This window comes from Petaurus breviceps, unplaced genomic scaffold (genome assembly GCF_028583685.1).
Source record: "Petaurus breviceps papuanus isolate PSGF00001 unplaced genomic scaffold, PetGlider_PUasm1.0 90865, whole genome shotgun sequence".
Classification (NCBI taxonomy): domain Eukaryota; kingdom Metazoa; phylum Chordata; class Mammalia; order Diprotodontia; family Petauridae; genus Petaurus; species Petaurus breviceps.
This window is the reverse complement of record NW_027187367.1, coordinates 1,006,383-1,014,487: the sequence shown is the minus strand read 5'-3', so window position 1 is coordinate 1,014,487 and position 8,105 is coordinate 1,006,383. Positions and strand designations below refer to the sequence as shown.

The 8,105-nt window shown below is 39.5% G+C and overlaps 1 protein-coding gene across 1 annotated transcript in view; it reads left to right on the top strand.

The window, feature by feature from the left end:
* Window positions 1–8,105, top strand: part of NTN1 (netrin 1) — a 440,610-nt gene that overhangs the window by 95,407 nt on the left and 337,098 nt on the right. The gene's annotated exons all lie outside the window — the stretch shown is intronic.

The following is an 8,105-nucleotide window of genomic DNA, read 5'->3' as shown; positions in this document are numbered from 1 at the left end:
ATTGCTTCAGAATTAGATTGGAGCAAATGGAAGCTAATGACTTTATGAGAAATCAAGATGCTGTTAAACAGATCCAAACAAATGAAAGAATAGAAGGCAATGTGAAATATCTCATGGGAAAAACCACTGACCTGGAAAATAGATCCAGGAGAGATAATTTAAAAATTATTGGACTGCCTGAAAGCCATAACCAAAGTAAGAGCCTGGAAAGCATCCTCCAGGAAGTTCTCAAAGAAAACTGCCCTGATGTTTTAGAACCAGAGGGCAAAATAGAGGTTGAAAGAATCCACCGATCACCTCCTGAAAAAGATCCCAAAAAGAAAACTCCTAGGAATATTATAGCCAGTTTCCAGAATTCCCAGATTAAGGAGAGAATATTACAAGCAGCCAGGAAGAAACAATTTGAATATTGTGGAAACACAATCAGGATAACCCAGGATCTGGCAGCTTCTACACTGAGGGATCGAAGGGCCTGGAATGTGATATTCCGGAGGTCAAGGGAGCTGGGATTAAAACCAAGAGTCACCTACCCAGCAAAACTGAGTATCATGTTTCAGGGGAAAATATGGTCATTCAGTGGAATTCAGAGGACTTTCAAGCATTCTTGCTGAAAAAACCAGAGTTGAATAGAAAATTTGACATTCAGATACAAGAAGCAAGAGAAGCATGAGAAGGTAAACAGGGAAAAGAAATCATAAGGAACTTATCAAAGTTGAACTATTTTTTTTTTGGAGCAATTGGGGTTGAGTGGCTTGCTCGGGGTTGCACGGCTGGTTGTTGTTTCTGGGTGTGGTGCTGGGTGTCTGGGCCCGGATTTGATCCGGGTCATCCCAGCACTGGGGCCGGTGCTCTTGCTTGCTGAGCCACCTGGCCAAAGTTGAACTATTAACATTCCTACATGGAAAAACAATAATTGTAACTTATGAAACTTTTCTCAGTAGTTGAAGGGTTTAGAAATATATATATATATATCTTTATATGAGGGTATGCGGGCATATGAATACATATGTGAATGTGTGTACATATGTTTACAGGTATACATAGATAGAGGGCACGGGACCAATTTAAGAGGAAGGGATGATACTTAAAAGGTGAAATTAAGAGGTGAGAGGAATATAATGAGAGGAGATGGGGAGAGACAGAGTGGGGCAACTATCTCATACAGAAGAGGCAAGGGAAAATGGTTACAATGGAGGGGAAGAATAGGAAGGCAAAAGGGAATGGGTCAACCTTATTCCTATTGAATATGGCTTGAGGAGGGAGGGAAATACACACTAAATATGGGATCTCACCCTCCAGGAGAATAGGGGGGCAAGGGGATGTGAGGGGGGATGATGGAAGGGAGGGCAGGCTGGGGGGGGAGGGAAGTTGGAAGCACCCACTTTTGAAAAGGGACAGGATCAAAGTAGAGAATAGAACAAGTGGGATGTGGGATAGGAGGGAGGGAAATATAGTCAGTCTTCTACAATACATCTACTATGTTATTGTTTTGCATTAGCCGCACATGTACAACCTATACTGAACTGCTTGTCTCCCCAGTGGGGGTGGGTGGCAGGGGGGGAAGGGAATGAATCTGGAATTGAAAGTTTTAAAATCAAATATTCAAATATATGTATATATATATATATGTGTGTGTGTGTGTATATATATATATATATACTATTATTAATACCATCTTACATGTTATTAAGAAAAAAAAAGATATACAGGCACTGAGGCATAGAGATCCACTGGAAAAGTTGAAACGGGTATGGGAGAAAATATGGGAGAGAGCAGATCGGAGGTGGGGATATCCTGTGGGACTGCTGTTTTGGGGGGATGGGTGGGGGAAAAACGGGGAGAAAATTTGTAACTCAAAATCGCGGAAACGAACAATGTAAATCAGAAGTTAATAAAGCATTAAAAAAAATATGGAACCATAAGAAGTCAACAAAGACAAAACTCCTGCATCAAAAGCTTCCAGGAAAAATATGAATTGGTTATAGGTCATGGAGGGGCTCAAGAAGGATTTTGAAAATCAGGTAAGAGAAGTAGAGGAAAAACTGGGAAGAGAAATGAGAATGATGCAAGAAAATCATGAAAAGCAAGTCTTTAGTAGCCTGCTAAAGGAGACTAAAAAAAATACTGAAGAAAATAATACCTTAAAAAATAGACTAACTCAAATGGCAAAAGAGGCCCAAAAAGCCAATGAGGAGAAGAATGTCTCAAAAACCTAAATTGCCCAAATGGAAAAGGAATTTCAAAAACTCGGTGAAGAGAATAATCCCTTCAAAATTAGATTGGAGCAAATAGAAGCTAATGACTTTCTGAGAAATCAAGACACTATAAAAGAGATCCAAACAAATGAAAAAAGAGAAGTCAATGTGAAATATCTCATTGGAAAAACCACTGACCTGGAAAATAGATCCAGGATAGATCATTTAAAAATTATTGGACTACCTGAAAGCCATGATCAAAAAAAGAACCTAGAAATCATCCTCCAAGAAATTCTCAAGGAAAGTTACCCTGATATTCTAGAAGCAGAGGGCAAAATAGAAATTGAAAGAATTCACCAATCACCTCTTGAAAAAGGTCCCCAAAAGAAAACTCCTAGGGGTTTTATAGCCAAATTTCAGAGTTCCCAGGTCAAGGAAAAAATATTATAAGCAGCCAGGAAGAAACAGTTTGAGTATTGTGGAAATACAACCAAGATAACACAAGATCTAGCAGTTTCTACATTAAGGGATTGAAGGGCTTGGAATATGATATTCCAGAGGTCAAAGGAACTAGGATTAAAACCGAGAATTACCTACCCAGCAAATCTGATATGGTCATTCAATGAAATAGAGGACTTTCTTTTTTTTTCTGCCATCATCTACTTTTATTTTTTTAACTTCTGGTTTACATTGTTCATTTCTGCAAGATTTTGAGTTACAAATTTTCTTCCCATTTTCCCCCTACCCACCACCCCCAAATAGCGATCCCACTGGATATCCCCTCCTCCAGTCTGCTGTCTCCCATATCTTCTCCCGTACCCCCTCCAACTTTCCAGTAGGACATGGTGGATCTCTATGTCCCAGTGCCTGTATATCTTATTTCCCATTTACGTGTAAAATAATATTGATAATAGTATATGTATATATATATATATATGTATATATTTTAAACATTTGATTTTAAAACTTTGAATTCCAGATTCATTCCCTTCCTCCCTTGTCACCCAGCCTTACTGGGAAGATAAGCAATTCAGTAAAGGTTGTACATGTGTAGTTATGCAAAACATTTCCATAGTAGATATATTGTAAAAGACTGACTATATTTCCCTCCCTACTATCCCACCTCCCACTTGTTCTATTCTCTGCTTTGATCCTATCCCTTTTCAAAAGTGGGTGCTTCCAACTTCCCTCTCCCCCAGCCTTCCCTCCCTTCCCTCCCTTCCATCATCCCCCCTTTCATCCCTTTCCCCACTACTGTCCTGTAGGGTGAGATACCATATTTAGTGTGTATGTCATTCCCTCCTAAATAGAGGATTTTCAAGCATTCTTTTTCTTTTTGGAGGGGAGAAGGCAGGGCAATTGGAGTTAACTTGCCCAAGGTCACACAGTTAGTAAGTGTTAAGTGTCTGAGGCTGAATTTGAACTCAGGTCCTCCTGACTCCAGGGCTGGTGCTCTATTCACTCTGCCACTTAGCCACCCCCTCAAACATTCTTGATGAAAAAACCAGAGCTGAACAGAAAATTTGACTTTCAAATACAACAAACAAGAGAAGCATGAGAAGGTAAACAGGAAAAAGAAATCATAAGAAACTTATTAAGGTTGAACTATTTCTATTCCTACATGGAAAAACGATAATTGTAACTCATGAGACTTTTCTCAGTATGAGGATTGTTGAAGGGAATATATATGTATATATGGATACATACATAGTTATGTTTATATAGGAGGGTGTATGTGTGTATAAATACATATGTGAGTGTGTGTATATATGTGTACATGTATACATATAGGGCATAGGATCCGTTGAATAGGAAGGGATGATATCTAAAAAATAAAATTAAGAGGTAAGAGAGGAATATAATGAGAGAAGGAGATAGGAGAGATAGAATAGGGTAGATTTTCTCATATAAAAGAGGCAAGAGAAAACTGTTACAATGGAGGGGAAAGAACAGGAAGGTGAAAGGGAATGGGTCAACCATACTCTCATTGAATTTGGCTTGAGGAGGGAATAGCATACACACTTAATTGGGTATCTTACTCTATAGGAAAGTAGGGGGGAAAGGGATGGGGGGATGATGGGGGTACAGATTGGGGGAGAGGGTAGTTAGAAGCACACACTTTTGAAAAGGGACAGGGTCAAAGTAGAGAATGTGGGGGGCGGGACAGGATGGAGAGAAATATAGTTAGTCTTTCACAGTATATCTACTATGGAAATGTTTTTTGTGAACACATGTACAATCTATATTGAATTGCTTATCTTCCCAGTGGGGGTGGGTGAGGAGGGAAGAAGGGAAAGAATCTGGAAATCAAAGTTTTAAAAACAAATGTTTAAAAAAAAAGTAGGGGCAGCTAGGTGGCGCAGTGAATAGAGAACCAGCCCTGAAGTCAGGAGGACCTGAGTTCAAATACAGCCTCAGACACTTAACGTACTTACTAGCTGTGTGACTTTCGACAAGTCACTTAACCTCAATTACTCTCCAAAAATGCAAAAAAAAAAAATAGTTTGGGGTGGCTAGGTAGAGCAGTGAATAGAACACTGGCCCTGGAGTCAGGAGGATCTGAGTTCAAATCTGGCTTCAGTCACTTGACACACTTACTAGCCATGTGACTTTGGGCAAGTCACTTAACCCCAATTGCCCTCCAAAAAAAACAGCTAAAAAAATTTTTGTTTTTTACATGCAACTGGGCAATAAGATACAGGCACTAGGGTATAGAAATCCATCTTGCCCTACTAGAAAGTTAGAGGGGGAATGGGTGAGGATATAAAAGAGAGCAGATTGAGGGAAGGGGTATTCAGTAGGCTCACTATTTTGGGGTAGGGGTAGGGGAAAGATGGGGAGAAGATATGTAACTCAAAATCTTCAACAAATGAATGTCAAAAACTAAAAATAAACAAATAAAAAAACAAAAAAATACAATTTCGGTCAACTGTTATGGAAAACTCAGTTTGACAGACACAGAGGAAAGTATATATTGGATTTGAAATAAAAAGACCAGGATTCCATCCTGGTTCAGGTATTATTATACCACTTATGTGACATTAGGTAAGTCATAGCCTATCCAGGCCTCCCATTCCTAGCTCGGTAAAGAAAGGGGGTTTGCAATAGGTAATCTCTAATGTCTCTCTAAGCTCTAAATCTATGATCTTATTTACCATTTTTTCCTTTCAAAAAATACTTTGTTTTTATTTTATCTGACACTGATATGGATAGAGGATAGGGATTGAGCCTATGATTTCATTGGAAGAGGAAAAGCCATCTACAAATGTGGGTTGGCATCTTCCCTGAAACATATAATTTTGCAGAGTTGCCCATAGCACCAGGAAGGTACGTGACTTGTTTAGGTGTCACACAGCTAATATATATATATCAGAAGTAGGATTGGAACCCAGTTTTTTCTGGGTTGGAGGCCAACTTTTCCACTATTCTTCACTCAAGTGCTTCACAATTTAGAGAAACCATATAATCTTAACACTGGAAGAAGGTTAGTCCAACTCTTTCATTTTATATATAGGTAAGAAAACTGATATCCAGAAGAAAGACATGACTTATTCAGTGTCATAGATGCTCAGTAATGGAATCAGAACTAGAACTCATTTCCTTATTGATTTGTATTTCCTATTGAATCTGCTCTTTTTCCTTTCTACCATACCACTCTTTTACTATAGGTTATATTTTTTGAGACCGATACTTTATGTTAAATCATTGCTTTATGGAAGCAATTATCAAAAACTTATACCTCAAAACTTTAAAAAATATTTGCCGTTCTGCATAAAATTGTATTTTTTCTACCCCCATCATTTCTTGTATTAATCTCCACCTCGCCCAGTTCAGCCCCACTCCTACAGTCCTCTTTTTCCAACTACACTTTAAGAGGTGAGGGCTTGACTATATGCACCCACTTGCAGACTGCAATAGAACTGGTTAAAAGAGTGGCTGAGTCTGTTGTTTCTCATCTCTATCAGTAGAGACACAAATTCTTTTTTTTTTTTTTTTTGCTTTTTGGAGGGCAGTTGGGGTTAAGTGACTTACTGAAAGTCACACGGCTCATAAGTGTGTCAAGTGTCTGAGGTCAGATTTGAACTCAGGTCCTCCTGACTCCTGAGCTGGTACTCTATTCACTGTGCCACCTAGCCTCCCCAATTCATTATTTTTTAAAATGAAATTATGCACCTTGTTGATGCTTACTAGGATATTGTAGTTTGATTAATTACTGATTTACACCTGGAACTGTGTTTTTGTAATTGCAATTTATTTATTTTTCTGGTTCTAATTTATAATTTATAGGGTAGCCTCTGGATCCTTGTAAGATTGGGGCCTTCATATAGTTCTTGGCTGCTTTTAACTTCTTTTAAACACTTTTTTCCCAGAAATGGCTACATGAATTTTTTGTCACAAGATACAATTTGAATTTATAATTCCTGTTTCCTTTTGATATCTTTTAATTTTAACATTTTAAAAGAAAACTAACTTTATATCGCTTTATTATTAAAAGCAAGCAGATATTTTATTCAAAATGTCCACTGCTTTAATTCACCCTTGTAGCCATTCATGCCCTCTTGGAGCAGAGGTACTCAGCTAATAATTGTGCTTCTTAACCAGGTGTGGTCTCTTTTGTAAAGTGGGAAGACTGTAGGGGAGTGGAAAGGCTGTGGGGTAGAGAGAATGTGAGAGTTTAGGAGGTTATTGACAGAGGAGCATTCCTGAGGTAAAAGGTGTACATTTAAACAGGCCCACCTGCCTCCCTGAGAATTGAGTTCCCACAGGAGTAACCTTCAGTTAGCAGCCAGTGAGGGGAAATGTGTGAGTGGTGTGATGGCTGGTTTTACTTGTATTGTTTTCCCTACACCCTAGAAAGGAAATTAAACTGCAAACATATGTCTCCAAAGTAGTCTTCAGGGTCTTGTTTCCATCCAGAAATCCTGAATCATTTTGAGCTCCAACTTGAAATCTGAATGGATGTCAGTGCCTTATTTGTCGATTTTGGGGAGAAGAGAAGAAGGGGATTTTAGCTGCTTCTTACAAATGAAACACTGGACACCTTTTCTAGCAGACCCACACCTTTATAGAAACCCCAGTGAGGAGGTAGCAAGGTATCTTTTTGTCATATGGAAAAAACATAGCCTCAGAAGCTGGTAAGACTCGTTCAAAGGACCTGGTGAATCTCCAGTGGAGCCAGAAATAAAAAAAATATACCTTCTTTGTTCTTCATACAGAAGCTAGGATTCCCTACTCCAGGTATCTCAAAAGTAGTCAGCTCATGTTGTCTTCCTCATAGATTGGAAGCTTCTTGAGGGTAGGAACCATTTAATTTTTATCTCTGTACCCCCAATGTCAAGCACATAGAAGGTGCTTAACAAATTCTTATGATTAAATGGCCATTTCCTTACAGCCAAATAGATTCTTTTTCCCTCTCATTCTTGCTTTACAGACTTCCTTGTCCTTTCCCCCACCCCCTCTCTCTCTGGTGGCCTTGAAAACCTCTTTATCCTTTTATTTTGTGGGAGAGCCACACCCTCAGACTGGGCTATTGTTTGTGAGAATTCTTCAGTGTCTACCACCAACCCTCACATAGTGCCTTCCTGGGATTGTGGCACTGGTCCTGACAGTATTCTTATGAGTCCCAGTTTTGCTCTTAGGTGAACACTGTGTGGTATTACAACCTAGCTTGGGGTTGGGCCACAGCTGTTCAGTTCTTCTGCCAAATGAGCCAGCAAGGTGTTTCCTACTAAGAACCAACCTGGGGCTGTTCCTTAAACCCCTCCCAGCACCCCACACAAGAAGCTGGGATAATCATTTGGACTGCAAAGAAAAATACCAAGGAATCCAGGGCAGGGGATCGTGGAGAATGTGTGATGGGAAGTGTGTGGGTGTGGGAGCATGGGTAGTGGGGGGGGGGGGGGGGGGGGG